This window comes from Schistocerca serialis, chromosome 2 (assembly GCF_023864345.2).
Source record: "Schistocerca serialis cubense isolate TAMUIC-IGC-003099 chromosome 2, iqSchSeri2.2, whole genome shotgun sequence".
NCBI classification, from domain to species: domain Eukaryota; kingdom Metazoa; phylum Arthropoda; class Insecta; order Orthoptera; family Acrididae; genus Schistocerca; species Schistocerca serialis.
Window position 1 is genome coordinate 1072238571 of NC_064639.1, and position 26464 is coordinate 1072265034.

A 26464-nucleotide genomic window follows, 5' to 3' on the forward strand; every position below is an offset into this window, starting at 1 on the left:
ATTTCCTGTGCGTCTATATGGCAGCGCTGAGTAGCAGTGTGTGGAAACGAAAGACAGGGACGGACGTAAAGCAATCAGTACGAATAAGAAAGTATGCAGAGCCTCTGGTAGCTCAGTTGGTAGAGCGGTGGACTGTAGTGGAGGATTCACAGTTATCCATAGGTCGCTGGTTCAAATCCGGCCCAGAGGACTGTTTTTCTAATCTCAGGAGCAAAGAGGCTCCAGAGCATGCCCACTCGGTCAGAACCTCCCTATGTTTTAAACCTATTTTAAAGGAAATTCATTTGCTCAGCTTCTAGTAGCTAGTTGATAATCATGGGATTCTTAGCCTTCGTAGGATAATGATATTTCTTCGAATTATAGTAAAATTGCTTGCTCTTACAGGCATTACTCGTTTAATGTGCTATATAGGTCACATAGTCGCACCAATATTCAGCCGTTTCATAGACATCTCGTTTTTAATACAAACGTAGAAACTACACCCCTGAGCCTATCGCTGCTACTTCATCGGCGAGAAACGCTTATTACAGAAAATTTAGACTAAACGAAGGTTCCACCGAGATTCGAACTCGGATCGCTGGATTCAGAGTCCAGAGTGCTAACCGTTACACCATGGAACCAGACAGGAGAATGGGACTCGTAAATACACTTTGCAGTGTTCTGACGTACTTCAGACACTTCCTACTTGCATTTTTTAACCTAATTGACACGATCGAGCATTATAAAACTTAATCTGGGCAATGTTTGCACTTGCAGCCGATGACTGCATTTCCTGTGCGTCTATATGGCAGCGCTGAGTAGCAGTGTGTGGAAACGAAAGACAGGGACGGACGTAAAGCAATCAGTACGAATAAGAAAGTATGCAGAGCCTCTGGTAGCTCAGTTGGTAGAGCGGTGGACTGTAGTGGAGGATTCACAGTTATCCATAGGTCGCTGGTTCAAATCCGGCCCAGAGGACTGTTTTTCTAATCTCAGGAGCAAAGAGGCTCCAGAGCATGCCCACTCGGTCAGAACCTCCCTATGTTTTAAACCTATTTTAAAGGAAATTCATTTGCTCAGCTTCTAGTAGCTAGTTGATAATCATGGGATTCTTAGCCTTCGTAGGATAATGATATTTCTTCGAATTATAGTAAAATTGCTTGCTCTTACAGGCATTACTCGTTTAATGTGCTATATAGGTCACATAGTCGCACCAATATTCAGCCGTTTCATAGACATCTCGTTTTTAATACAAACGTAGAAACTACACCCCTGAGCCTATCGCTGCTACTTCATCGGCGAGAAACGCTTATTACAGAAAATTTAGACTAAACGAAGGTTCCACCGAGATTCGAACTCGGATCGCTGGATTCAGAGTCCAGAGTGCTAACCGTTACACCATGGAACCAGACAGGAGAATGGGACTCGTAAATACACTTTGCAGTGTTCTGACGTACTTCAGACACTTCCTACTTGCATTTTTTAACCTAATTGACACGATCGAGCATTATAAAACTTAATCTGGGCAATGTTTGCACTTGCAGCCGATGACTGCATTTCCTGTGCGTCTATATGGCAGCGCTGAGTAGCAGTGTGTGGAAACGAAAGACAGGGACGGACGTAAAGCAATCAGTACGAATAAGAAAGTATGCAGAGCCTCTGGTAGCTCAGTTGGTAGAGCGGTGGACTGTAGTGGAGGATTCACAGTTATCCATAGGTCGCTGGTTCAAATCCGGCCCAGAGGACTGTTTTTCTAATCTCAGGAGCAAAGAGGCTCCAGAGCATGCCCACTCGGTCAGAACCTCCCTATGTTTTAAACCTATTTTAAAGGAAATTCATTTGCTCAGCTTCTAGTAGCTAGTTGATGATCATGGGATTCTTAGCCTTCGTAGGATAATGATATTTCTTCGAATTATAGTAAAATTGCTTGCTCTTACAGGCATTACTCGTTTAATGTGCTATATAGGTCACATAGTCGCACCAATATTCAGCCGTTTCATAGACATCTCGTTTTTAATACAAACGTAGAAACTACACCCCTGAGCCTATCGCTGCTACTTCATCGGCGAGAAACGCTTATTACAGAAAATTTAGACTAAACGAAGGTTCCACCGAGATTCGAACTCGGATCGCTGGATTCAGAGTCCAGAGTGCTAACCGTTACACCATGGAACCAGACAGGAGAATGGGACTCGTAAATACACTTAGCAGTGTTCTGACGTACTTCAGACACTTCCTACTTGCATTTTTTAACCTAATTGACACGATCGAGCATTATAAAACTTAATCTGGGCAATGTTTGCACTTGCAGCCGATGACTGCATTTCCTGTGCGTCTATATGGCAGCGCTGAGTAGCAGTGTGTGGAAACGAAAGACAGGGACGGACGTAAAGCAATCAGTACGAATAAGAAAGTATGCAGAGCCTCTGGTAGCTCAGTTGGTAGAGCGGTGGACTGTAGTGGAGGATTCACAGTTATCCATAGGTCGCTGGTTCAAATCCGGCCCAGAGGACTGTTTTTCTAATCTCAGGAGCAAAGAGGCTCCAGAGCATGCCCACTCGGTCAGAACCTCCCTATGTTTTAAACCTATTTTAAAGGAAATTCATTTGCTCAGCTTCTAGTAGCTAGTTGATGATCATGGGATTCTTAGCCTTCGTAGGATAATGATATTTCTTCGAATTATAGTAAAATTGCTTGCTCTTACAGGCATTACTCGTTTAATGTGCTATATAGGTCACATAGTCGCACCAATATTCAGCCGTTTCATAGACATCTCGTTTTTAATACAAACGTAGAAACTACACCCCTGAGCCTATCGCTGCTACTTCATCGGCGAGAAACGCTTATTACAGAAAATTTAGACTAAACGAAGGTTCCACCGAGATTCGAACTCGGATCGCTGGATTCAGAGTCCAGAGTGCTAACCGTTACACCATGGAACCAGACAGGAGAATGGGACTCGTAAATACACTTAGCAGTGTTCTGACGTACTTCAGACACTTCCTACTTGCATTTTTTAACCTAATTGACACGATCGAGCATTATAAAACTTAATCTGGGCAATGTTTGCACTTGCAGCCGATGACTGCATTTCCTGTGCGTCTATATGGCAGCGCTGAGTAGCAGTGTGTGGAAACGAAAGACAGGGACGGACGTAAAGCAATCAGTACGAATAAGAAAGTATGCAGAGCCTCTGGTAGCTCAGTTGGTAGAGCGGTGGACTGTAGTGGAGGATTCACAGTTATCCATAGGTCGCTGGTTCAAATCCGGCCCAGAGGACTGTTTTTCTAATCTCAGGAGCAAAGAGGCTCCAGAGCATGCCCACTCGGTCAGAACCTCCCTATGTTTTAAACCTATTTTAAAGGAAATTCATTTGCTCAGCTTCTAGTAGCTAGTTGATAATCATGTGATTCTTAGCCTTCGTAGGATAATGATATTTCTTCGAATTATAGTAAAATTGCTTGCTCTTACAGGCATTACTCGTTTAATGTGCTATATAGGTCACATAGTCGCACCAATATTCAGCCGTTTCATAGACATCTCGTTTTTAATACAAACGTAGAAACTACACCCCTGAGCCTATCGCTGCTACTTCATCGGCGAGAAACGCTTATTACAGAAAATTTAGACTAAACGAAGGTTCCACCGAGATTCGAACTCGGATCGCTGGATTCAGAGTCCAGAGTGCTAACCGTTACACCATGGAACCAGACAGGAGAATGGGACTCGTAAATACACTTAGCAGTGTTCTGACGTACTTCAGACACTTCCTACTTGCATTTTTTAACCTAATTGACACGATCGAGCATTATAAAACTTAATCTGGGCAATGTTTGCACTTGCAGCCGATGACTGCATTTCCTGTGCGTCTATATGGCAGCGCTGAGTAGCAGTGTGTGGAAACGAAAGACAGGGACGGACGTAAAGCAATCAGTACGAATAAGAAAGTATGCAGAGCCTCTGGTAGCTCAGTTGGTAGAGCGGTGGACTGTAGTGGAGGATTCACAGTTATCCATAGGTCGCTGGTTCAAATCCGGCCCAGAGGACTGTTTTTCTAATCTCAGGAGCAAAGAGGCTCCAGAGCATGCCCACTCGGTCAGAACCTCCCTATGTTTTAAACCTATTTTAAAGGAAATTCATTTGCTCAGCTTCTAGTAGCTAGTTGATAATCATGGGATTCTTAGCCTTCGTAGGATAATGATATTTCTTCGAATTATAGTAAAATTGCTTGCTCTTACAGGCATTACTCGTTTAATGTGCTATATAGGTCACATAGTCGCACCAATATTCAGCCGTTTCATAGACATCTCGTTTTTAATACAAACGTAGAAACTACACCCCTGAGCCTATCGCTGCTACTTCATCGGCGAGAAACGCTTATTACAGAAAATTTAGACTAAACGAAGGTTCCACCGAGATTCGAACTCGGATCGCTGGATTCAGAGTCCAGAGTGCTAACCGTTACACCATGGAACCAGACAGGAGAATGGGACTCGTAAATACACTTAGCAGTGTTCTGACGTACTTCAGACACTTCCTACTTGCATTTTTTAACCTAATTGACACGATCGAGCATTATAAAACTTAATCTGGGCAATGTTTGCACTTGCAGCCGATGACTGCATTTCCTGTGCGTCTATATGGCAGCGCTGAGTAGCAGTGTGTGGAAACGAAAGACAGGGACGGACGTAAAGCAATCAGTACGAATAAGAAAGTATGCAGAGCCTCTGGTAGCTCAGTTGGTAGAGCGGTGGACTGTAGTGGAGGATTCACAGTTATCCATAGGTCGCTGGTTCAAATCCGGCCCAGAGGACTGTTTTTCTAATCTCAGGAGCAAAGAGGCTCCAGAGCATGCCCACTCGGTCAGAACCTCCCTATGTTTTAAACCTATTTTAAAGGAAATTCATTTGCTCAGCTTCTAGTAGCTAGTTGATAATCATGGGATTCTTAGCCTTCGTAGGATAATGATATTTCTTCGAATTATAGTAAAATTGCTTGCTCTTACAGGCATTACTCGTTTAATGTGCTATATAGGTCACATAGTCGCACCAATATTCAGCCGTTTCATAGACATCTCGTTTTTAATACAAACGTAGAAACTACACCCCTGAGCCTATCGCTGCTACTTCATCGGCGAGAAACGCTTATTACAGAAAATTTAGACTAAACGAAGGTTCCACCGAGATTCGAACTCGGATCGCTGGATTCAGAGTCCAGAGTGCTAACCGTTACACCATGGAACCAGACAGGAGAATGGGACTCGTAAATACACTTAGCAGTGTTCTGACGTACTTCAGACACTTCCTACTTGCATTTTTTAACCTAATTGACACGATCGAGCATTATAAAACTTAATCTGGGCAATGTTTGCACTTGCAGCCGATGACTGCATTTCCTGTGCGTCTATATGGCAGCGCTGAGTAGCAGTGTGTGGAAACGAAAGACAGGGACGGACGTAAAGCAATCAGTACGAATAAGAAAGTATGCAGAGCCTCTGGTAGCTCAGTTGGTAGAGCGGTGGACTGTAGTGGAGGATTCACAGTTATCCATAGGTCGCTGGTTCAAATCCGGCCCAGAGGACTGTTTTTCTAATCTCAGGAGCAAAGAGGCTCCAGAGCATGCCCACTCGGTCAGAACCTCCCTATATTTTAAACCTATTTTAAAGGAAATTCATTTGCTCAGCTTCTAGTAGCTAGTTGATAATCATGGGATTCTTAGCCTTCGTAGGATAATGATATTTCTTCGAATTATAGTAAAATTGCTTGCTCTTACAGGCATTACTCGTTTAATGTGCTATATAGGTCACATAGTCGCACCAATATTCAGCCGTTTCATAGACATCTCGTTTTTAATACAAACGTAGAAACTACACCCCTGAGCCTATCGCTGCTACTTCATCGGCGAGAAACGCTTATTACAGAAAATTTAGACTAAACGAAGGTTCCACCGAGATTCGAACTCGGATCGCTGGATTCAGAGTCCAGAGTGCTAACCGTTACACCATGGAACCAGACAGGAGAATGGGACTCGTAAATACACTTAGCAGTGTTCTGACGTACTTCAGACACTTCCTACTTGCATTTTTTAACCTAATTGACACGATCGAGCATTATAAAACTTAATCTGGGCAATGTTTGCACTTGCAGCCGATGACTGCATTTCCTGTGCGTCTATATGGCAGCGCTGAGTAGCAGTGTGTGGAAACGAAAGACAGGGACGGACGTAAAGCAATCAGTACGAATAAGAAAGTATGCAGAGCCTCTGGTAGCTCAGTTGGTAGAGCGGTGGACTGTAGTGGAGGATTCACAGTTATCCATAGGTCGCTGGTTCACATCCGGCCCAGAGGACTGTTTTTCTAATCTCAGGAGCAAAGAGGCTCCAGAGCATGCCCACTCGGTCAGAACCTCCCTATGTTTTAAACCTATTTTAAAGGAAATTCATTTGCTCAGCTTCTAGTAGCTAGTTGATAATCATGGGATTCTTAGCCTTCGTAGGATAATGATATTTCTTCGAATTATAGTAAAATTGCTTGCTCTTACAGGCATTACTCGTTTAATGTGCTATATAGGTCACATAGTCGCACCAATATTCAGCCGTTTCATAGACATCTCGTTTTTAATACAAACGTAGAAACTACACCCCTGAGCCTATCGCTGCTACTTCATCGGCGAGAAACGCTTATTACAGAAAATTTAGACTAAACGAAGGTTCCACCGAGATTCGAACTCGGATCGCTGGATTCAGAGTCCAGAGTGCTAACCGTTACACCATGGAACCAGACAGGAGAATGGGACTCGTAAATACACTTAGCAGTGTTCTGACGTACTTCAGACACTTCCTACTTGCATTTTTTAACCTAATTGACACGATCGAGCATTATAAAACTTAATCTGGGCAATGTTTGCACTTGCAGCCGATGACTGCATTTCCTGTGCGTCTATATGGCAGCGCTGAGTAGCAGTGTGTGGAAACGAAAGACAGGGACGGACGTAAAGCAATCAGTACGAATAAGAAAGTATGCAGAGCCTCTGGTAGCTCAGTTTTTCACACAGTCGTGCTCCGGCACTCGGCCAGTGCACATCGCGCGGTGTCGGGCGGTAGCGCGGGCCAGTGTTTACGTCGCGAGCAGTGCTGCGGTGGCGAGCTGCGCAGCGTGTGCGAGCGCTGTTAACGTTTGTTTCTGTACCACTGTTGTAAGTAAGATGTCGACAATTAACAGAGCGAACAGCGTTCAGTGTGTTTTCGATCGTGCTGCCTTGCGACCGACGGCTTTCGAAATCCATGAGTGGATTTTTGAGGATCTGAAATTGCCGGAAGATATAGTCGACACGTTCCAGTTGGACTTTGTGCAGTACTCGTTATTTATCAAATTTATTTCGAGTGACACTTATGAGAAATTCGTTGAGGAGCATGCTGGTGTGAGACCATTTCGTCATAATGATGGCAGTATTAGCAATGTCCAAATCGTGCCTTCGGGATACGGAGTGAGAACCGTCAGGGTATTTAATGTGCCACCTGAGTGCCCTAATGACCTGATAGCACGTTCTCTGTCACTGTACGGCGTTGTTTTGTCGGTTACCAATGAAAAATGGTCGAGTGCATATCGCTACCAAGTTAACAGCGGGGTGCGAAGTGTACGTGTGGACTTAAAAAAGCATATACCTTCGTATGTTACCATTGGCGGCTGTCGTGCACAGGTAACTTACATTGGACAACCCCCTACCTGTTCGATCTGCCATTCAACAGAACATCTGCGGATGAACTGTACACGTCGACGTCCATTTCAACTTCCACGGGAACGTCCTGCAGACGGTAGTGAAAAGCTTGTTCCGCTATTGAGTGAGGTAGTCGCGGGGACGGTACCACCACCTCGGCAGCCGGAACGTGTTAGCGAGGCGGAGATGCCAGTTCAGGTGGAATGCAGTGCCCAAGACATTTGCGGTAGGACGGACGTCGATCCGGCACCGTCATCCTCACCGGGGCAGTTACCGCTGGATAAGAACGATGCGCCAGCCACCTCTGAAACTAAGCCGTGTGAGATACAGGAGCGGGTGCAGATCAGTTTGCCTGAACCGCCCCTATCGGTAGAGACTGCAGCAGACACGAAGAAAGGCCGCCGAAGGAGAAGCAAAGGGAATAGTAGCAAAGAGGAAAAGTCGGATGATTTGAGACCCGTACACATGTCAGAAAGTGGCAGCGAGACTGAACCTCAATCTTCTTGCTCCGTGCGCTGCGAGGACACCGCGAGGCAAGAACGCATTCGTGAACAGACCAAACACCTGAAGGCACTACTGAGCGCTGAGAGGGAACAGAGCACCGTAACGGCTAAGAGGAAGAGCGAGCAGAGCAGCGAGCAGCTGCAGCAGCGCTCCCGCAGGAACTCGCTGACGTCAGTCGCAGCCCCGCGTGTTGGTCAGGCGGATGCGACCACGTTGACAGACTCAGCCGGCGGTGGCGGGCAGGGCGGCGCTCGCACCGCGAAGCACCCCGACAGCAATGAGCCGTGGTGGCAGCAGGACGAGGAGATGCAGCAGTAGCTGCTCTCGCGCATGACCATCGCGCTGCGACATTTCCACTCTCTGAGTACTCCAGACGTTCCCAACGAGTTTGATTCAAAGACGTCGAGAAGGACGATCCAACACAGAGCTCATTGTCCTCTGAACCATCATGTGCGATAGCCAAACCTACAACGTTACCACACTTAACGTCAATAGAATTCACAGTGCGGTGAAACTCCGTTCGCTAACTGAGTTCTTGTATGGTACCAGCGTTGACATTGCCCTCCTACAGGAGGTAATCACAGTCTTAGAAGTGCCCGGTTACGTTCTCATTGATAACATCAATCTCCAGGATGCTGTAGGCACTGCCATACTTCTGCGCGACGGTATACCATTTACGGATGTGCAGCGGCTGCCTAGTGGTCGTGGCATTTCTCTTCGAGTGAATGGTGTGCAGATTGTTAACGTGTACGCTCCCTCAGGTAGCACTCATAAGAGAGATCGCTCAACATTTTATAAAAATGAGGTTCCCATTCTTCTTAGCGCTTATCGTGCACATCTCATCCTCGGTGGTGACTTCAATTGTGTGCTTAACGACAGAGACCAAACTCCTCACACGAACAGATGTATCGAACTTGAACATTTAATTCATGGCATGCGTCTTCACGATACATGGCAACAACTGCACGGTGAACGGGTAGCGTACACCTTCGTAACTAGTCATTCTGCCAGTCGGTTGGATAGGATCTATGTGTCCGAGGCCCTCCAGCGACACGCTGTGAACTGTGACATAGCTCCTGTTAACATCTCCGACCATTGTGCGTATCAGTGTTACCTTAACCTACGCCGCCAGCAAATATACCGCGGGAAAGGCTACTGGAAATTGAATGTCAGCCTTCTGCAGGATGCCCAACTTGAAGAGGAGGTGAACATGACGTGGCAACAGCTCCAGCGGCAACGACGTCGTTACGATAGCGCTCTCCAGTGGTGGACTCAGTGTGCTAAGCCTAAATTACGCCTCACCCTCATGAGTTACGCCCGACAAAAAAGCTTTTGGCAGAAACAGACTATTGAGTTTTATTATCGCTGTTTGAGAGAACTGTACAGTCGCGCTAACCATCCTTCTGGCGATATCGACATAAAGATCAAACGATATAAAGCGAAAATCACGGCGATACAACGCCAACGAATGCAAGGCATCATCGTGCGAGCCCACCCCAAGGACGTTGCCGCCGAAGAACGGGCCTCTCTGTACCACATCCTGAGAACGACGAAACGGTGTAAAGCCATGTTGATTGAAGCCGTTGTTGATGACGCTGAGAATGCCATCACGAAGCAACGTGACATCATCTCGCACGTCTACGACTATTATAGTCAACTTTACAAGAAGCAAGCCGTTGATGAACACTCGTGCGACGATTTTCTTAGGACCTTGAGCTGTCGCTTGTCGCAACAGGATACTGCAAATCTGGAATCTCTTTTCACAGAGGACGAAATCCGACTGGCGGTCCACAGTGCAAAGAAAGGGAAGTCACCAGGACCCGACGGTCTCAGCGCTGAGTTTTACCAGCGTTACTGGAACCTCCTCGGTCCGACGCTCCTCGAGATCGCGAATGAACTCTGGCACCTCGAAGCTATACCCAAGGCATTTACGGAAGGTATCATCCTGCCCTTACCGAAAAAAGGGAACAGCAGGAAGGTCGAAAACATGCGACCCATCACACTCCTGAATGCCGACTTCAAAATCATCACCAGATCGATTAAGCTAAGGATGCAAACCGTTATGTACAAGGTTTTGGGCAGTTACCAGTACAGTGCAGTGCAAGGCCGAAGTGCAATCTCAGCAGCCTGCGATTTGAGGGACATCATCTGTTCGTATGCTGAAACCAAAGGACAGGGCGCTCTGATCTTTCTAGATTTTGAGAAGGCTTATGACCGTGTACGTCATGACTTCCTCTTTAAAAGCATGCAGAAACTAGGTTTTGGACTTCATCTCATAGAATTAATTCGCAAACTTACTACAAACGCCTCTTCACGGATTCTCATTAATGGTCATTTTACAAAAGAAGTTTCCATTGAGCAATCCATCCGCCAAGGATGTCCTCTGTCAATGATTTTGTACGCCATTGCAGTGGAGCCGCTACTGAACAACTTGGCGCATAGCGGGATCGGACTTAGCATCGAGTCTGTCACTATCCCATGCATTGCGTATGCTGACGATGTATGCGTAACTGTGTCATCATCGCAACAACTTCTGTCAGCGGAAACTCTTTTACAAAAATTCACGTTTCTTTCAGGAGCAATACTCAATAGAACTAAAACCACAGCTTTGCAGATCGGTGGCGGTATCGGAGACATATCCCATGTTAACTGGTGCAAGGTCAAGGATTCTCACACAACCCTCGGTGTTACTTTTGAGGCCAAACCAGACAAATTCCTGACGAAGAACTGGTCACACATGCTTAATAAATTACGTGCTGCTTTGATACTTCACTCCGACCGTGACTTGAACATACTACAGAAAGTTAAGACCATCGAGATCGCCATTACGAGCAAGATGACTTATTTGGCGCAAATTCTTCCCATCTCCGACCATCTAGCCAAGAGTATACAACAAGCGTTATGTTGGTTTCTTTTTAGGGGGCACATTTTCAAAGTTCAATTCGATACCTTAACCTTACCTTCGTTCAAAGGTGGCCTTAACCTCATTAAAGTACACAAAAAATGTGTCACCCTGCTCCTAAATCGCATCAGGAAGGAGTTCCGTACCCGGAGGACCAGTATCATCACAAACCTCATTCAGCGGTGGAAGCCTCATAGCCTTGACCCACCCGTTAATATCGCCGGCATTCCACTTGCTTACCGACATGTGCGACTGTACTACATGGAAATGAGCTACATTCGACACAACATCGTCGATAACGGAAGCCTGACGAACAGGAAGCTTTATGGCCTTCTCACGACAACAAACCACAGGAATCGTCTCGAAGAAAAACATCCACATACACATTGGAGTACAGTATGGCGGAATGTGCACAGCGACGTGTTACCGTCACGCGTCATAGCCGACTGGTATCTAACAGTCAACGATAAAGTAGCAACGAATGAAAAGCTACATAAAATTGGCCTTCATCCAACGCCCAACTGTGACGCATGCGGAAGGGTCGATACGCTTCTTCATAGGTTCACGTGCGGACATGCAGAAGAAATTACTACATTTCTTCGTCAACGATTGTCGGTGATAGACCGTACGACGCCCTGTGGTGTAGATCTTTTAGAGATCATTCAGCCACAAAAACTGAGATATCCACGAGCAAAAAACAACGCTGCAACGTGGATCATGGGCCACACAGCATCGTTTATTATGCAGAATAGGCATGCTACTTTCCTCGACTATTATTCTTACATAGAAATTGAACACTTTAAAATGAGACAACACTGTGACTACAGGAGGATATTTGGAAATATGCTGAACATCATAATTAACGGTTAAATGCTTCAAATACAATCTTTCGGATCGCAGAGGTTGCCAGTGACCTGTATGTATGACTCCCATTTGCTTTCTGGGACTTTAGCACTTGCCGCAATTTTACGATACTATTCAGATGCTCACCAATGCAGAAGGCATTTTTTCTTTCCCATTTTCGCTTTCACATTTCCCTTCTCTCGCGGAGCGAGCGGAGCAACCTTCCTTCAATTATGAAGTGATAGTCTTTGGTGCACCATAACAATTTCTGTCTACTACTTGGGAAAAAAAAAAAAAAAAAAAAAAAAAAAAAAAAAAAAAAAAAAATCCTCAAGAAGACATTTTTTTTTCTTATATTGCGCTACAGCAGCCTAGCAAAAAAAAAAAAAAAAAAAAAAAAAAAAAAAAAAAAAAAAAAAAAAAGTTGGTAGAGCACTTGCCCGCGAAAGGCAAAGGTCCTGAAATAAAAAAAAAAAAAAAAAAAAAAAAAAAAAAAAAAAAAAAAAAAAAAGTTGGTAGAGCGGTGGACTGTAGTGGAGGATTCACAGTTATCCATAGGTCGCTGGTTCAAATCCGGCCCAGAGGACTGTTTTTCTAATCTCAGGAGCAAAGAGGCTCCAGAGCATGCCCACTCGGTCAGAACCTCCCTATGTTTTAAACCTATTTTAAAGGAAATTCATTTGCTCAGCTTCTAGTAGCTAGTTGATAATCATGGGATTCTTAGCCTTCGTAGGATAATGATATTTCTTCGAATTATAGTAAAATTGCTTGCTCTTACAGGCATTACTCGTTTAATGTGCTATATAGGTCACATAGTCGCACCAATATTCAGCCGTTTCATAGACATCTCGTTTTTAATACAAACGTAGAAACTACACCCCTGAGCCTATCGCTGCTACTTCATCGGCGAGAAACGCTTATTACAGAAAATTTAGACTAAACGAAGGTTCCACCGAGATTCGAACTCGGATCGCTGGATTCAGAGTCCAGAGTGCTAACCGTTACACCATGGAACCAGACAGGAGAATGGGACTCGTAAATACACTTAGCAGTGTTCTGACGTACTTCAGACACTTCCTACTTGCATTTTTTAACCTAATTGACACGATCGAGCATTATAAAACTTAATCTGGGCAATGTTTGCACTTGCAGCCGATGACTGCATTTCCTGTGCGTCTATATGGCAGCGCTGAGTAGCAGTGTGTGGAAACGAAAGACAGGGACGGACGTAAAGCAATCAGTACGAATAAGAAAGTATGCAGAGCCTCTGGTAGCTCAGTTGGTAGAGCGGTGGACTGTAGTGGAGGATTCACAGTTATCCATAGGTCGCTGGTTCAAATCCGGCCCAGAGGACTGTTTTTCTAATCTCAGGAGCAAAGAGGCTCCAGAGCATGCCCACTCGGTCAGAACCTCCCTATGTTTTAAACCTATTTTAAAGGAAATTCATTTGCTCAGCTTCTAGTAGCTAGTTGATAATCATGGGATTCTTAGCCTTCGTAGGATAATGATATTTCTTCGAATTATAGTAAAATTGCTTGCTCTTACAGGCATTACTCGTTTAATGTGCTATATAGGTCACATAGTCGCACCAATATTCAGCCGTTTCATAGACATCTCGTTTTTAATACAAACGTAGAAACTACACCCCTGAGCCTATCGCTGCTACTTCATCGGCGAGAAACGCTTATTACAGAAAATTTAGACTAAACGAAGGTTCCACCGAGATTCGAACTCGGATCGCTGGATTCAGAGTCCAGAGTGCTAACCGTTACACCATGGAACCAGACAGGAGAATGGGACTCGTAAATACACTTAGCAGTGTTCTGACGTACTTCAGACACTTCCTACTTGCATTTTTTAACCTAATTGACACGATCGAGCATTATAAAACTTAATCTGGGCAATGTTTGCACTTGCAGCCGATGACTGCATTTCCTGTGCGTCTATATGGCAGCGCTGAGTAGCAGTGTGTGGAAACGAAAGACAGGGACGGACGTAAAGCAATCAGTACGAATAAGAAAGTATGCAGAGCCTCTGGTAGCTCAGTTGGTAGAGCGGTGGACTGTAGTGGAGGATTCACAGTTATCCATAGGTCGCTGGTTCAAATCCGGCCCAGAGGACTGTTTTTCTAATCTCAGGAGCAAAGAGGCTCCAGAGCATGCCCACTCGGTCAGAACCTCCCTATGTTTTAAACCTATTTTAAAGGAAATTCATTTGCTCAGCTTCTAGTAGCTAGTTGATAATCATGGGATTCTTAGCCTTCGTAGGATAATGATATTTCTTCGAATTATAGTAAAATTGCTTGCTCTTACAGGCATTACTCGTTTAATGTGCTATATAGGTCACATAGTCGCACCAATATTCAGCCGTTTCATAGACATCTCGTTTTTAATACAAACGTAGAAACTACACCCCTGAGCCTATCGCTGCTACTTCATCGGCGAGAAACGCTTATTACAGAAAATTTAGACTAAACGAAGGTTCCACCGAGATTCGAACTCGGATCGCTGGATTCAGAGTCCAGAGTGCTAACCGTTACACCATGGAACCAGACAGGAGAATGGGACTCGTAAATACACTTAGCAGTGTTCTGACGTACTTCAGACACTTCCTACTTGCATTTTTTAACCTAATTGACACGATCGAGCATTATAAAACTTAATCTGGGCAATGTTTGCACTTGCAGCCGATGACTGCATTTCCTGTGCGTCTATATGGCAGCGCTGAGTAGCAGTGTGTGGAAACGAAAGACAGGGACGGACGTAAAGCAATCAGTACGAATAAGAAAGTATGCAGAGCCTCTGGTAGCTCAGTTGGTAGAGCGGTGGACTGTAGTGGAGGATTCACAGTTATCCATAGGTCGCTGGTTCAAATCCGGCCCAGAGGACTGTTTTTCTAATCTCAGGAGCAAAGAGGCTCCAGAGCATGCCCACTCGGTCAGAACCTCCCTATGTTTTAAACCTATTTTAAAGGAAATTCATTTGCTCAGCTTCTAGTAGCTAGTTGATAATCATGGGATTCTTAGCCTTCGTAGGATAATGATATTTCTTCGAATTATAGTAAAATTGCTTGCTCTTACAGGCATTACTCGTTTAATGTGCTATATAGGTCACATAGTCGCACCAATATTCAGCCGTTTCATAGACATCTCGTTTTTAATACAAACGTAGAAACTACACCCCTGAGCCTATCGCTGCTACTTCATCGGCGAGAAACGCTTATTACAGAAAATTTAGACTAAACGAAGGTTCCACCGAGATTCGAACTCGGATCGCTGGATTCAGAGTCCAGAGTGCTAACCGTTACACCATGGAACCAGACAGGAGAATGGGACTCGTAAATACACTTAGCAGTGTTCTGACGTACTTCAGACACTTCCTACTTGCATTTTTTAACCTAATTGACACGATCGAGCATTATAAAACTTAATCTGGGCAATGTTTGCACTTGCAGCCGATGACTGCATTTCCTGTGCGTCTATATGGCAGCGCTGAGTAGCAGTGTGTGGAAACGAAAGACAGGGACGGACGTAAAGCAATCAGTACGAATAAGAAAGTATGCAGAGCCTCTGGTAGCTCAGTTGGTAGAGCGGTGGACTGTAGTGGAGGATTCACAGTTATCCATAGGTCGCTGGTTCAAATCCGGCCCAGAGGACTGTTTTTCTAATCTCAGGAGCAAAGAGGCTCCAGAGCATGCCCACTCGGTCAGAACCTCCCTATGTTTTAAACCTATTTTAAAGGAAATTCATTTGCTCAGCTTCTAGTAGCTAGTTGATAATCATGGGATTCTTAGCCTTCGTAGGATAATGATATTTCTTCGAATTATAGTAAAATTGCTTGCTCTTACAGGCATTACTCGTTTAATGTGCTATATAGGTCACATAGTCGCACCAATATTCAGCCGTTTCATAGACATCTCGTTTTTAATACAAACGTAGAAACTACACCCCTGAGCCTATCGCTGCTACTTCATCGGCGAGAAACGCTTATTACAGAAAATTTAGACTAAACGAAGGTTCCACCGAGATTCGAACTCGGACCGCTGGATTCAGAGTCCAGAGTGCTAACCGTTACACCATGGAACCAGACAGGAGAATGGGACTCGTAAATACACTTAGCAGTGTTCTGACGTACTTCAGACACTTCCTACTTGCATTTTTTAACCTAATTGACACGATCGAGCATTATAAAACTTAATCTGGGCAATGTTTGCACTTGCAGCCGATGACTGCATTTCCTGTGCGTCTATATGGCAGCGCTGAGTAGCAGTGTGTGGAAACGAAAGACAGGGACGGACGTAAAGCAATCAGTACGAATAAGAAAGTATGCAGAGCCTCTGGTAGCTCAGTTGGTAGAGCGGTGGACTGTAGTGGAGGATTCACAGTTATCCATAGGTCGCTGGTTCAAATCCGGCCCAGAGGACTGTTTTTCTAATCTCAGGAGCAAAGAGGCTCCAGAGCATGCCCACTCGGTCAGAACCTCCCTATGTTTTAAACCTATTTTAAAGGAAATTCATTTGCTCAGCTTCTAGTAGCTAGTTGATAATCATGGGATTCTTAGCCTTCGTAGGATAATGATATTTCTTCGAATTATAGTAAAATTGCTTGCTCTTACAGGCATTACTCGTTTAATGTGCTATATAGGTCACATAGTCGCACCAATATTCAGCCGTTTCATAGACATCTCGTTTTTAATACAAACGTAGAAACTACACCCCTGAGCCTATCGCTGCTACTTCATCGGCGAGAAACGCTTATTACAGAAAATTTAGACTAAACGAAGGTTCCACCGAGATTCGAACTCGGATCGCTGGATTCAGAGTCCAGAGTGCTAACCGTTACACCATGGAACCAGACAGGAGAATGGGACTCGTAAATACACTTAGCAGTGTTCTGACGTACTTCAGACACTTCCTACTTGCATTTTTTAACCTAATTGACACGATCGAGCATTATAAAACTTAATCTGGGCAATGTTTGCACTTGCAGCCGATGACTGCATTTCCTGTGCGTCTATATGGCAGCGCTGAGTAGCAGTGTGTGGAAACGAAAGACAGGGACGGACGTAAAGCAATCAGTACGAATAAGAAAGTATGCAGAGCCTCTGGTAGCTCAGTTGGTAGAGCGGTGGACTGTAGTGGAGGATTCACAGTTATCCATAGGTCGCTGGTTCAAATCCGGCCCAGAGGACTGTTTTTCTAATCTCAGGAGCAAAGAGGCTCCAGAGCATGCCCACTCGGTCAGAACCTCCCTATGTTTTAAACCTATTTTAAAGGAAATTCATTTGCTCAGCTTCTAGTAGCTAGTTGATAATCATGGGATTCTTAGCCTTCGTAGGATAATGATATTTCTTCGAATTATAGTAAAATTGCTTGCTCTTACAGGCATTACTCGTTTAATGTGCTATATAGGTCACATAGTCGCACCAATATTCAGCCGTTTCATAGACATCTCGTTTTTAATACAAACGTAGAAACTACACCCCTGAGCCTATCGCTGCTACTTCATCGGCGAGAAACGCTTATTACAGAAAATTTAGACTAAACGAAGGTTCCACCGAGATTCGAACTCGGATCGCTGGATTCAGAGTCCAGAGTGCTAACCGTTACACCATGGAACCAGACAGGAGAATGGGACTCGTAAATACACTTAGCAGTGTTCTGACGTACTTCAGACACTTCCTACTTGCATTTTTTAACCTAATTGACACGATCGAGCATTATAAAACTTAATCTGGGCAATGTTTGCACTTGCAGCCGATGACTGCATTTCCTGTGCGTCTATATGGCAGCGCTGAGTAGCAGTGTGTGGAAACGAAAGACAGGGACGGACGTAAAGCAATCAGTACGAATAAGAAAGTATGCAGAGCCTCTGGTAGCTCAGTTGGTAGAGCGGTGGACTGTAGTGGAGGATTCACAGTTATCCATAGGTCGCTGGTTCAAATCCGGCCCAGAGGACTGTTTTTCTAATCTCAGGAGCAAAGAGGCTCCAGAGCATGCCCACTCGGTCAGAACCTCCCTATGTTTTAAACCTATTTTAAAGGAAATTCATTTGCTCAGCTTCTAGTAGCTAGTTGATAATCATGGGATTCTTAGCCTTCGTAGGATAATGATATTTCTTCGAATTATAGTAAAATTGCTTGCTCTTACAGGCATTACTCGTTTAATGTGCTATATAGGTCACATAGTCGCACCAATATTCAGCCGTTTCATAGACATCTCGTTTTTAATACAAACGTAGAAACTACACCCCTGAGCCTATCGCTGCTACTTCATCGGCGAGAAACGCTTATTACAGAAAATTTAGACTAAACGAAGGTTCCACCGAGATTCGAACTCGGATCGCTGGATTCAGAGTCCAGAGTGCTAACCGTTACACCATGGAACCAGACAGGAGAATGGGACTCGTAAATACACTTAGCAGTGTTCTGACGTACTTCAGACACTTCCTACTTGCATTTTTTAACCTAATTGACACGATCGAGCATTATAAAACTTAATCTGGGCAATGTTTGCACTTGCAGCCGATGACTGCATTTCCTGTGCGTCTATATGGCAGCGCTGAGTAGCAGTGTGTGGAAACGAAAGACAGGGACGGACGTAAAGCAATCAGTACGAATAAGAAAGTATGCAGAGCCTCTGGTAGCTCAGTTGGTAGAGCGGTGGACTGTAGTGGAGGATTCACAGTTATCCATAGGTCGCTGGTTCAAATCCGGCCCAGAGGACTGTTTTTCTAATCTCAGGAGCAAAGAGGCTCCAGAGCATGCCCACTCGGTCAGAACCTCCCTATGTTTTAAACCTATTTTAAAGGAAATTCATTTGCTCAGCTTCTAGTAGCTAGTTGATAATCATGGGATTCTTAGCCTTCGTAGGATAATGATATTTCTTCGAATTATAGTAAAATTGCTTGCTCTTACAGGCATTACTCGTTTAATGTGCTATATAGGTCACATAGTCGCACCAATATTCAGCCGTTTCATAGACATCTCGTTTTTAATACAAACGTAGAAACTACACCCCTGAGCCTATCGCTGCTACTTCATCGGCGAGAAACGCTTATTACAGAAAATTTAGACTAAACGAAGGTTCCACCGAGATTCGAACTCGGATCGCTGGATTCAGAGTCCAGAGTGCTAACCGTTACACCATGGAACCAGACAGGAGAATGGGACTCGTAAATACACTTAGCAGTGTTCTGACGTACTTCAGACACTTCCTACTTGCATTTTTTAACCTAATTGACACGATCGAGCATTATAAAACTTAATCTGGGCAATGTTTGCACTTGCAGCCGATGACTGCATTTCCTGTGCGTCTATATGGCAGCGCTGAGTAGCAGTGTGTGGAAACGAAAGACAGGGACGGACGTAAAGCAATCAGTACGAATAAGAAAGTATGCAGAGCCTCTGGTAGCTCAGTTGGTAGAGCGGTGGACTGTAGTGGAGGATTCACAGTTATCCATAGGTCGCTGGTTCACATCCGGCCCAGAGGACTGTTTTTCTAATCTCAGGAGCAAAGAGGCTCCAGAGCATGCCCACTCGGTCAGAACCTCCCTATGTTTTAAACCTATTTTAAAGGAAATTCATTTGCTCAGCTTCTAGTAGCTAGTTGATAATCATGGGATTCTTAGCCTTCGTAGGATAATGATATTTCTTCGAATTATAGTAAAATTGCTTGCTCTTACAGGCATTACTCGTTTAATGTGCTATATAGGTCACATAGTCGCACCAATATTCAGCCGTTTCATAGACATCTCGTTTTTAATACAAACGTAGAAACTACACCCCTGAGCCTATCGCTGCTACTTCATCGGCGAGAAACGCTTATTACAGAAAATTTAGACTAAACGAAGGTTCCACCGAGATTCGAACTCGGATCGCTGGATTCAGAGTCCAGAGTGCTAACCGTTACACCATGGAACCAGACAGGAGAATGGGACTCGTAAATACACTTAGCAGTGTTCTGACGTACTTCAGACACTTCCTACTTGCATTTTTTAACCTAATTGACACGATCGAGCATTATAAAACTTAATCTGGGCAATGTTTGCACTTGCAGCCGATGACTGCATTTCCTGTGCGTCTATATGGCAGCGCTGAGTAGCAGTGTGTGGAAACGAAAGACAGGGACGGACGTAAAGCAATCAGTACGAATAAGAAAGTATGCAGAGCCTCTGGTAGCTCAGTTGGTAGAGCGGTGGACTGTAGTGGAGGATTCACAGTTATCCATAGGTCGCTGGTTCAAATCCGGCCCAGAGGACTGTTTTTCTAATCTCAGGAGCAAAGAGGCTCCAGAGCATGCCCACTCGGTCAGAACCTCCCTATGTTTTAAACCTATTTTAAAGGAAATTCATTTGCTCAGCTTCTAGTAGCTAGTTGATAATCATGGGATTCTTAGCCTTCGTAGGATAATGATATTTCTTCGAATTATAGTAAAATTGCTTGCTCTTACAGGCATTACTCGTTTAATGTGCTATATAGGTCACATAGTCGCACCAATATTCAGCCGTTTCATAGACATCTCGTTTTTAATACAAACGTAGAAACTACACCCCTGAGCCTATCGCTGCTACTTCATCGGCGAGAAACGCTTATTACAGAAAATTTAGACTAAACGAAGGTTCCACCGAGATTCGAACTCGGATCGCTGGATTCAGAGTCCAGAGTGCTAACCGTTACACCATGGAACCAGACAGGAGAATGGGACTCGTAAATACACTTAGCAGTGTTCTGACGTACTTCAGACACTTCCTACTTGCATTTTTTAACCTAATTGACACGATCGAGCATTATAAAACTTAATCTGGGCAATGTTTGCACTTGCAGCCGATGACTGCATTTCCTGTGCGTCTATATGGCAGCGCTGAGTAGCAGTGTGTGGAAACGAAAGACAGGGACGGACGTAAAGCAATCAGTACGAATAAGAAAGTATGCAGAGCCTCTGGTAGCTCAGTTGGTAGAGCGGTGGACTGTAGTGGAGGATTCACAGTTATCCATAGGTCGCTGGTTCAAATCCGGCCCAGAGGACTGTTTTTCTAATCTCAGGAGCAAAGAGGCTCCAGAGCATGCCCACTCGGTCAGAACCTCCCTATGTTTTAAACCTATTTTAAAGGAAATTCATTTGCTCAGCTTCTAGTAGCTAGTTGATAATCATGGGATTCTTAGCCTTCGTAGGATAATGATATTTCTTCGAATTATAGTAAAATTGCTTGCTCTTACAGGCATTACTCGTTTAATGTGCTATATAGGTCACATAGTCGCACCAATATTCAGCCGTTTCATAGACATCTCGTTTTTAATACAAACGTAGAAACTACACCCCTGAGCCTATCGCTGCTACTTCATCGGCGAGAAACGCTTATTACAGAAAATTTAGACTAAACGAAGGTTCCACCGAGATTCGAACTCGGATCGCTGGATTCAGAGTCCAGAGTGCTAACCGTTACACCATGGAACCAGACAGGAGAATGGGACTCGTAAATACACTTAGCAGTGTTCTGACGTACTTCAGACACTTCCTACTTGCATTTTTTAACCTAATTGACACGATCGAGCATTATAAAACTTAATCTGGGCAATGTTTGCACTTGCAGCCGATGACTGCATTTCCTGTGCGTCTATATGGCAGCGCTGAGTAGCAGTGTGTGGAAACGAAAGACAGGGACGGACGTAAAGCAATCAGTACGAATAAGAAAGTATGCAGAGCCTCTGGTAGCTCAGTTGGTAGAGCGGTGGACTGTAGTGGAGGATTCACAGTTATCCATAGGTCGCTGGTTCAAATCCGGCCCAGAGGACTGTTTTTCTAATCTCAGGAGCAAAGAGGCTCCAGAGCATGCCCACTCGGTCAGAACCTCCCTATGTTTTAAACCTATTTTAAAGGAAATTCATTTGCTCAGCTTCTAGTAGCTAGTTGATAATCATGGGATTCTTAGCCTTCGTAGGATAATGATATTTCTTCGAATTATAGTAAAATTGCTTGCTCTTACAGGCATTACTCGTTTAATGTGCTATATAGGTCACATAGTCGCACCAATATTCAGCCGTTTCATAGACATCTCGTTTTTAATACAAACGTAGAAACTACACCCCTGAGCCTATCGCTGCTACTTCATCGGCGAGAAACGCTTATTACAGAAAATTTAGACTAAACGAAGGTTCCACCGAGATTCGAACTCGGATCGCTGGATTCAGAGTCCAGAGTGCTAACCGTTACACCATGGAACCAGACAGGAGAATGGGACTCGTAAATACACTTAGCAGTGTTCTGACGTACTTCAGACACTTCCTACTTGCATTTTTTAACCTAATTGACACGATCGAGCATTATAAAACTTAATCTGGGCAATGTTTGCACTTGCAGCCGATGACTGCATTTCCTGTGCGTCTATATGGCAGCGCTGAGTAGCAGTGTGTGGAAACGAAAGACAGGGACGGACGTAAAGCAATCAGTACGAATAAGAAAGTATGCAGAGCCTCTGGTAGCTCAGTTGGTAGAGCGGTGGACTGTAGTGGAGGATTCACAGTTATCCATAGGTCGCTGGTTCAAATCCGGCCCAGAGGACTGTTTTTCTAATCTCAGGAGCAAAGAGGCTCCAGAGCATGCCCACTCGGTCAGAACCTCCCTATGTTTTAAACCTATTTTAAAGGAAATTCATTTGCTCAGCTTCTAGTAGCTAGTTGATAATCATGGGATTCTTAGCCTTCGTAGGATAATGATATTTCTTCGAATTATAGTAAAATTGCTTGCTCTTACAGGCATTACTCGTTTAATGTGCTATATAGGTCACATAGTCGCACCAATATTCAGCCGTTTCATAGACATCTCGTTTTTAATACAAACGTAGAAACTACACCCCTGAGCCTATCGCTGCTACTTCATCGGCGAGAAACGCTTATTACAGAAAATTTAGACTAAACGAAGGTTCCACCGAGATTCGAACTCGGATCGCTGGATTCAGAGTCCAGAGTGCTAACCGTTACACCATGGAACCAGACAGGAGAATGGGACTCGTAAATACACTTAGCAGTGTTCTGACGTACTTCAGACACTTCCTACTTGCATTTTTTAACCTAATTGACACGATCGAGCATTATAAAACTTAATCTGGGCAATGTTTGCACTTGCAGCCGATGACTGCATTTCCTGTGCGTCTATATGGCAGCGCTGAGTAGCAGTGTGTGGAAACGAAAGACAGGGACGGACGTAAAGCAATCAGTACGAATAAGAAAGTATGCAGAGCCTCTGGTAGCTCAGTTGGTAGAGCGGTGGACTGTAGTGGAGGATTCACAGTTATCCATAGGTCGCTGGTTCAAATCCGGCCCAGAGGACTGTTTTTCTAATCTCAGGAGCAAAGAGGCTCCAGAGCATGCCCACTCGGTCAGAACCTCCCTATGTTTTAAACCTATTTTAAAGGAAATTCATTTGCTCAGCTTCTAGTAGCTAGTTGATAATCATGGGATTCTTAGCCTTCGTAGGATAATGATATTTCTTCGAATTATAGTAAAATTGCTTGCTCTTACAGGCATTACTCGTTTAATGTGCTATATAGGTCACATAGTCGCACCAATATTCAGCCGTTTCATAGACATCTCGTTTTTAATACAAACGTAGAAACTACACCCCTGAGCCTATCGCTGCTACTTCATCGGCGAGAAACGCTTATTACAGAAAATTTAGACTAAACGAAGGTTCCACCGAGATTCGAACTCGGATCGCTGGATTCAGAGTCCAGAGTGCTAACCGTTACACCATGGAACCAGACAGGAGAATGGGACTCGTAAATACACTTAGCAGTGTTCTGACGTACTTCAGACACTTCCTACTTGCATTTTTTAACCTAATTGACACGATCGAGCATTATAAAACTTAATCTGGGCAATGTTTGCACTTGCAGCCGATGACTGCATTTCCTGTGCGTCTATATGGCAGCGCTGAGTAGCAGTGTGTGGAAACGAAAGACAGGGACGGACGTAAAGCAATCAGTACGAATAAGAAAGTATGCAGAGCCTCTGGTAGCTCAGTTGGCAGTCGCGCTTGCGACACCGTGCTGGTCGGACGTATCAGTGCTCCGCTCCGCCGCGTGTTCACAAGGCGTGTTTTCCACTCATATTTCTGTGTGCAAGTGTTGTGTTATTCCGCAGTTTATATCGTTTTCCATTTGTATTTTTGTTGCGGTCTTATTGTAGCGGGTTAACCGCTCGCTATCTGCTGCAATGTCCAGGTTATTTCCGCGAAAGTGTACACTGCGTTTTGATTTTGACAAGTCCACCCGATCTGTGCAACCGAGTTCACTGGAGATACATGACTGGATCGTTGATGTTATTGGGATTACATCTGACCAAGTGCACACCGCCTATTATGATACCGAGCAGTATTGTTTCTTTGTTAAATTACTGAATCCTGTATTACTGGAGAAGATCATGACGAAGCACGGAGGAAGTGCTATTTTCCGACACCGGGACGACTCTGTAAGTACTGTGCTCATTTCCAATGCCGATGTAGACTACACGAACGTGCGTATTTTTAACTTACCCCCTGAAGTAGAAAATTGTTATTTAAAGGAGGTACTGTCCAAATTCGGTGACGTTAAACAGATTCGACATGAACGGTGGTCAAGTCAACATAGGTTGCAATGTTACAGTGGCGTTCGATCTGTAGAAATGCATGTCAAACAGAATATTCCATCCCATATACTTGTTTGTGACTATAAGGCTCACGTTACTTACATTGGCCAAACACCGACCTGTCATATCTGTAATGAGAGTGGTCACTTGCGTCAAGACTGCCCCAGGCGCATGTTTGTGTTAAAGAATTCCCTCCAGCAGCGTAAAAGGCTTACTTTGGCGGATGTAGTGGCAGCCAAGCCGATGACAGAGATTGGGCTCCCTAATTCTGAAATGCCTTCGGAACAGCAACAGGAAATTCGCTCTGAGGAGTTTCCGGTTCTGGTTCGGAGAGAAAAAGGTGCGTTGCCCCCTGCCAAACTCGATGCCGCGACCAATAAGAGGCGCAGAACTTGTGACAGCAGTAGCTCTGATAACGACACCTCTAGTGCGCATGAGACCGCGAAAAAGGACGATCAGGAATCCGGCTCGGAAGCGAAAACTCCCATCGGTGAGGCTATTGTGGACGCTTCTCCTCCCACAATTTCAAGTGCCGATACTTCCGTGGAAGTTAAGCAGTTGCCGCTGGCTAGTGCCTTAGAACTTCCGCTACAGCCAACTCAGGCCGACCAACCTGTATGTGTGGCTCACATTCCTGCAGGAAGTACACACACAGAGGCCTGTGATGGTGGTATACAAACATCTCTGAGCGCAAACGGTACACATCACGTGGCAGCCGCTTCGGTTCAGGACTCACAACAAGGGGAATGTCAACAACTCCAGGAAATAATACAAACACAGCTGTCCGGGTCTGTCGGTGACAACAAACAGCTGCGGGCAGAGAATGTTGCCAAACAGGCTGATAGTGCGAGTGATAGTTCAGCTGCTCGCTCGCCGGCGGTGTCGCCGCGTGCCGTCCCTTCGCGGGATGTGCCGGGAGAGCAGCTTGACATCACCCACGACCCTCCCACGCCGCCAGCTGCAGAGGTGCTCCACAGTGTCCGCCCCAGGATCCGAGTGCAACCTAATGTAAATGCTGTGCGTAAAAAGAGTAAGAACAAAGACGCACGAATACAACTCAGTGACGTCACAGACACGAATTTCCCGGCCACAAATATGGAATGGCATGAAGATGTTGCCCTTTAAAGATATTTGCTCCTTCCGCCTCTTCCACGTACTGTCATAATGTCGCAGGCCTATACGATCACGACATTAAATATTAATAAAATCCGGTCGGAGGTGAAACTGAGTGCCTTAAAACAATATCTCTATGAGTCGGGAACAGATATCGCTCTTTTGCAGGAGGTGGCCATGCCACACTTAACTCTTCCTGGTTTTGTTGCTATTACAAATTTTTCCCCCGACTCGAACGTGGGGACTGCCATCTTACTTAGAGAAGGCATTCCCGCCACTCAGGTTGACAAGTTAGCTTCCGGTAGAGGTGTGGGTGTCACCGTTTTTGGCGTCACCATCATTAACTTGTACGCGCCTTCTGGCAGTACCTATAGGGCGGAAAGAGCGAACTTTTTTAAGGAACAAATCATCTATTTGTTACGGAAAAATCCTGAACGTGTTATCATTGGAGGTGATTTTAATTGTGTTTTATCCCAGAAAGATCAGTCCCCGAATTTTAATTATTCGCCTGAATTAAAGCGTCTCGTGACCGACCGCAAACTGAAAGACGCTTGGGAAATTAGGTACCCGACCTTGGTACGATTCACACACATCGTCGCGAATTCCTGCAGCAGAATTGACAGGATTTATGTTTCCGACGTTTTAGAGAATGTCTTGTTACAAATTGAAACAATACCCTCCAGCTTCTCTGATCACAGTGGTGTCGTTGCGTGCCTGAATTTGCTGCCCCAACCAACGCGTTGGTATAAAAATCAATGGAACTTGAACGTCTCCTTATTAGAGGCGGC

At 44.7% G+C, this 26464-nt stretch overlaps 47 non-coding genes across 47 annotated transcripts; 23 read left to right on the forward strand and 24 right to left on the reverse strand.

The window, feature by feature from the left end:
* The first annotated feature begins 101 nt into the window (after positions 1-101).
* On the forward strand, positions 102-190 carry Trnay-gua (transfer RNA tyrosine (anticodon GUA)). Its single transcript is given in 2 exon segments — positions 102-138; positions 155-190. It is a non-coding gene; the product is annotated as a tRNA-Tyr (tRNA).
* Positions 191-548: 358 nt separating this feature from the next.
* On the reverse strand, positions 549-620 carry Trnaq-cug (transfer RNA glutamine (anticodon CUG)). Its single transcript has one exon. It is a non-coding gene; the product is annotated as a tRNA-Gln (tRNA).
* A 248-nt stretch (positions 621-868) lies between these two features.
* Positions 869-957, forward strand: Trnay-gua (transfer RNA tyrosine (anticodon GUA)). Its single transcript is given in 2 exon segments — positions 869-905; positions 922-957. It is a non-coding gene; the product is annotated as a tRNA-Tyr (tRNA).
* Positions 958-1315: 358 nt separating this feature from the next.
* Positions 1316-1387, reverse strand: Trnaq-cug (transfer RNA glutamine (anticodon CUG)). Its single transcript has one exon. It is a non-coding gene; the product is annotated as a tRNA-Gln (tRNA).
* A 248-nt stretch (positions 1388-1635) lies between these two features.
* Trnay-gua (transfer RNA tyrosine (anticodon GUA)) lies at positions 1636-1724 on the forward strand. The gene is given in 2 exon segments: positions 1636-1672; positions 1689-1724. It is a non-coding gene; the product is annotated as a tRNA-Tyr (tRNA).
* A 358-nt stretch (positions 1725-2082) lies between these two features.
* Trnaq-cug (transfer RNA glutamine (anticodon CUG)) lies at positions 2083-2154 on the reverse strand. Its single transcript has one exon. It is a non-coding gene; the product is annotated as a tRNA-Gln (tRNA).
* Positions 2155-2402: 248 nt separating this feature from the next.
* Trnay-gua (transfer RNA tyrosine (anticodon GUA)) lies at positions 2403-2491 on the forward strand. The gene is given in 2 exon segments: positions 2403-2439; positions 2456-2491. It is a non-coding gene; the product is annotated as a tRNA-Tyr (tRNA).
* Positions 2492-2849: 358 nt separating this feature from the next.
* On the reverse strand, positions 2850-2921 carry Trnaq-cug (transfer RNA glutamine (anticodon CUG)). Its single transcript has one exon. It is a non-coding gene; the product is annotated as a tRNA-Gln (tRNA).
* A 248-nt stretch (positions 2922-3169) lies between these two features.
* Positions 3170-3258, forward strand: Trnay-gua (transfer RNA tyrosine (anticodon GUA)). Its single transcript is given in 2 exon segments — positions 3170-3206; positions 3223-3258. It is a non-coding gene; the product is annotated as a tRNA-Tyr (tRNA).
* Positions 3259-3616: 358 nt separating this feature from the next.
* Trnaq-cug (transfer RNA glutamine (anticodon CUG)) lies at positions 3617-3688 on the reverse strand. The gene has a single exon. It is a non-coding gene; the product is annotated as a tRNA-Gln (tRNA).
* A 248-nt stretch (positions 3689-3936) lies between these two features.
* Positions 3937-4025, forward strand: Trnay-gua (transfer RNA tyrosine (anticodon GUA)). Its single transcript is given in 2 exon segments — positions 3937-3973; positions 3990-4025. It is a non-coding gene; the product is annotated as a tRNA-Tyr (tRNA).
* Positions 4026-4383: 358 nt separating this feature from the next.
* On the reverse strand, positions 4384-4455 carry Trnaq-cug (transfer RNA glutamine (anticodon CUG)). The gene has a single exon. It is a non-coding gene; the product is annotated as a tRNA-Gln (tRNA).
* A 248-nt stretch (positions 4456-4703) lies between these two features.
* Trnay-gua (transfer RNA tyrosine (anticodon GUA)) lies at positions 4704-4792 on the forward strand. The gene is given in 2 exon segments: positions 4704-4740; positions 4757-4792. It is a non-coding gene; the product is annotated as a tRNA-Tyr (tRNA).
* Positions 4793-5150: 358 nt separating this feature from the next.
* Positions 5151-5222, reverse strand: Trnaq-cug (transfer RNA glutamine (anticodon CUG)). Its single transcript has one exon. It is a non-coding gene; the product is annotated as a tRNA-Gln (tRNA).
* A 248-nt stretch (positions 5223-5470) lies between these two features.
* Positions 5471-5559, forward strand: Trnay-gua (transfer RNA tyrosine (anticodon GUA)). The gene is given in 2 exon segments: positions 5471-5507; positions 5524-5559. It is a non-coding gene; the product is annotated as a tRNA-Tyr (tRNA).
* Positions 5560-5917: 358 nt separating this feature from the next.
* Trnaq-cug (transfer RNA glutamine (anticodon CUG)) lies at positions 5918-5989 on the reverse strand. The gene has a single exon. It is a non-coding gene; the product is annotated as a tRNA-Gln (tRNA).
* A 248-nt stretch (positions 5990-6237) lies between these two features.
* Trnay-gua (transfer RNA tyrosine (anticodon GUA)) lies at positions 6238-6326 on the forward strand. Its single transcript is given in 2 exon segments — positions 6238-6274; positions 6291-6326. It is a non-coding gene; the product is annotated as a tRNA-Tyr (tRNA).
* Positions 6327-6684: 358 nt separating this feature from the next.
* Trnaq-cug (transfer RNA glutamine (anticodon CUG)) lies at positions 6685-6756 on the reverse strand. The gene has a single exon. It is a non-coding gene; the product is annotated as a tRNA-Gln (tRNA).
* Positions 6757-12887: 6131 nt separating this feature from the next.
* On the reverse strand, positions 12888-12959 carry Trnaq-cug (transfer RNA glutamine (anticodon CUG)). The gene has a single exon. It is a non-coding gene; the product is annotated as a tRNA-Gln (tRNA).
* A 248-nt stretch (positions 12960-13207) lies between these two features.
* Trnay-gua (transfer RNA tyrosine (anticodon GUA)) lies at positions 13208-13296 on the forward strand. The gene is given in 2 exon segments: positions 13208-13244; positions 13261-13296. It is a non-coding gene; the product is annotated as a tRNA-Tyr (tRNA).
* A 358-nt stretch (positions 13297-13654) lies between these two features.
* On the reverse strand, positions 13655-13726 carry Trnaq-cug (transfer RNA glutamine (anticodon CUG)). Its single transcript has one exon. It is a non-coding gene; the product is annotated as a tRNA-Gln (tRNA).
* A 248-nt stretch (positions 13727-13974) lies between these two features.
* On the forward strand, positions 13975-14063 carry Trnay-gua (transfer RNA tyrosine (anticodon GUA)). Its single transcript is given in 2 exon segments — positions 13975-14011; positions 14028-14063. It is a non-coding gene; the product is annotated as a tRNA-Tyr (tRNA).
* A 358-nt stretch (positions 14064-14421) lies between these two features.
* Positions 14422-14493, reverse strand: Trnaq-cug (transfer RNA glutamine (anticodon CUG)). The gene has a single exon. It is a non-coding gene; the product is annotated as a tRNA-Gln (tRNA).
* Positions 14494-14741: 248 nt separating this feature from the next.
* Trnay-gua (transfer RNA tyrosine (anticodon GUA)) lies at positions 14742-14830 on the forward strand. The gene is given in 2 exon segments: positions 14742-14778; positions 14795-14830. It is a non-coding gene; the product is annotated as a tRNA-Tyr (tRNA).
* A 358-nt stretch (positions 14831-15188) lies between these two features.
* On the reverse strand, positions 15189-15260 carry Trnaq-cug (transfer RNA glutamine (anticodon CUG)). Its single transcript has one exon. It is a non-coding gene; the product is annotated as a tRNA-Gln (tRNA).
* Positions 15261-15508: 248 nt separating this feature from the next.
* On the forward strand, positions 15509-15597 carry Trnay-gua (transfer RNA tyrosine (anticodon GUA)). The gene is given in 2 exon segments: positions 15509-15545; positions 15562-15597. It is a non-coding gene; the product is annotated as a tRNA-Tyr (tRNA).
* A 358-nt stretch (positions 15598-15955) lies between these two features.
* On the reverse strand, positions 15956-16027 carry Trnaq-cug (transfer RNA glutamine (anticodon CUG)). The gene has a single exon. It is a non-coding gene; the product is annotated as a tRNA-Gln (tRNA).
* A 248-nt stretch (positions 16028-16275) lies between these two features.
* Trnay-gua (transfer RNA tyrosine (anticodon GUA)) lies at positions 16276-16364 on the forward strand. The gene is given in 2 exon segments: positions 16276-16312; positions 16329-16364. It is a non-coding gene; the product is annotated as a tRNA-Tyr (tRNA).
* Positions 16365-16722: 358 nt separating this feature from the next.
* Trnaq-cug (transfer RNA glutamine (anticodon CUG)) lies at positions 16723-16794 on the reverse strand. Its single transcript has one exon. It is a non-coding gene; the product is annotated as a tRNA-Gln (tRNA).
* A 248-nt stretch (positions 16795-17042) lies between these two features.
* On the forward strand, positions 17043-17131 carry Trnay-gua (transfer RNA tyrosine (anticodon GUA)). Its single transcript is given in 2 exon segments — positions 17043-17079; positions 17096-17131. It is a non-coding gene; the product is annotated as a tRNA-Tyr (tRNA).
* Positions 17132-17489: 358 nt separating this feature from the next.
* On the reverse strand, positions 17490-17561 carry Trnaq-cug (transfer RNA glutamine (anticodon CUG)). Its single transcript has one exon. It is a non-coding gene; the product is annotated as a tRNA-Gln (tRNA).
* Positions 17562-17809: 248 nt separating this feature from the next.
* Positions 17810-17898, forward strand: Trnay-gua (transfer RNA tyrosine (anticodon GUA)). Its single transcript is given in 2 exon segments — positions 17810-17846; positions 17863-17898. It is a non-coding gene; the product is annotated as a tRNA-Tyr (tRNA).
* Positions 17899-18256: 358 nt separating this feature from the next.
* On the reverse strand, positions 18257-18328 carry Trnaq-cug (transfer RNA glutamine (anticodon CUG)). Its single transcript has one exon. It is a non-coding gene; the product is annotated as a tRNA-Gln (tRNA).
* A 248-nt stretch (positions 18329-18576) lies between these two features.
* Trnay-gua (transfer RNA tyrosine (anticodon GUA)) lies at positions 18577-18665 on the forward strand. The gene is given in 2 exon segments: positions 18577-18613; positions 18630-18665. It is a non-coding gene; the product is annotated as a tRNA-Tyr (tRNA).
* Positions 18666-19023: 358 nt separating this feature from the next.
* Positions 19024-19095, reverse strand: Trnaq-cug (transfer RNA glutamine (anticodon CUG)). Its single transcript has one exon. It is a non-coding gene; the product is annotated as a tRNA-Gln (tRNA).
* A 248-nt stretch (positions 19096-19343) lies between these two features.
* Trnay-gua (transfer RNA tyrosine (anticodon GUA)) lies at positions 19344-19432 on the forward strand. The gene is given in 2 exon segments: positions 19344-19380; positions 19397-19432. It is a non-coding gene; the product is annotated as a tRNA-Tyr (tRNA).
* A 358-nt stretch (positions 19433-19790) lies between these two features.
* Positions 19791-19862, reverse strand: Trnaq-cug (transfer RNA glutamine (anticodon CUG)). The gene has a single exon. It is a non-coding gene; the product is annotated as a tRNA-Gln (tRNA).
* A 248-nt stretch (positions 19863-20110) lies between these two features.
* Trnay-gua (transfer RNA tyrosine (anticodon GUA)) lies at positions 20111-20199 on the forward strand. The gene is given in 2 exon segments: positions 20111-20147; positions 20164-20199. It is a non-coding gene; the product is annotated as a tRNA-Tyr (tRNA).
* Positions 20200-20557: 358 nt separating this feature from the next.
* On the reverse strand, positions 20558-20629 carry Trnaq-cug (transfer RNA glutamine (anticodon CUG)). The gene has a single exon. It is a non-coding gene; the product is annotated as a tRNA-Gln (tRNA).
* Positions 20630-20877: 248 nt separating this feature from the next.
* On the forward strand, positions 20878-20966 carry Trnay-gua (transfer RNA tyrosine (anticodon GUA)). Its single transcript is given in 2 exon segments — positions 20878-20914; positions 20931-20966. It is a non-coding gene; the product is annotated as a tRNA-Tyr (tRNA).
* A 358-nt stretch (positions 20967-21324) lies between these two features.
* Positions 21325-21396, reverse strand: Trnaq-cug (transfer RNA glutamine (anticodon CUG)). The gene has a single exon. It is a non-coding gene; the product is annotated as a tRNA-Gln (tRNA).
* A 248-nt stretch (positions 21397-21644) lies between these two features.
* Trnay-gua (transfer RNA tyrosine (anticodon GUA)) lies at positions 21645-21733 on the forward strand. The gene is given in 2 exon segments: positions 21645-21681; positions 21698-21733. It is a non-coding gene; the product is annotated as a tRNA-Tyr (tRNA).
* Positions 21734-22091: 358 nt separating this feature from the next.
* On the reverse strand, positions 22092-22163 carry Trnaq-cug (transfer RNA glutamine (anticodon CUG)). The gene has a single exon. It is a non-coding gene; the product is annotated as a tRNA-Gln (tRNA).
* Positions 22164-22411: 248 nt separating this feature from the next.
* On the forward strand, positions 22412-22500 carry Trnay-gua (transfer RNA tyrosine (anticodon GUA)). The gene is given in 2 exon segments: positions 22412-22448; positions 22465-22500. It is a non-coding gene; the product is annotated as a tRNA-Tyr (tRNA).
* Positions 22501-22858: 358 nt separating this feature from the next.
* Positions 22859-22930, reverse strand: Trnaq-cug (transfer RNA glutamine (anticodon CUG)). The gene has a single exon. It is a non-coding gene; the product is annotated as a tRNA-Gln (tRNA).
* Positions 22931-23178: 248 nt separating this feature from the next.
* Positions 23179-23267, forward strand: Trnay-gua (transfer RNA tyrosine (anticodon GUA)). The gene is given in 2 exon segments: positions 23179-23215; positions 23232-23267. It is a non-coding gene; the product is annotated as a tRNA-Tyr (tRNA).
* Positions 23268-23625: 358 nt separating this feature from the next.
* Trnaq-cug (transfer RNA glutamine (anticodon CUG)) lies at positions 23626-23697 on the reverse strand. Its single transcript has one exon. It is a non-coding gene; the product is annotated as a tRNA-Gln (tRNA).
* Positions 23698-26464: the final 2767 nt, after the last annotated feature.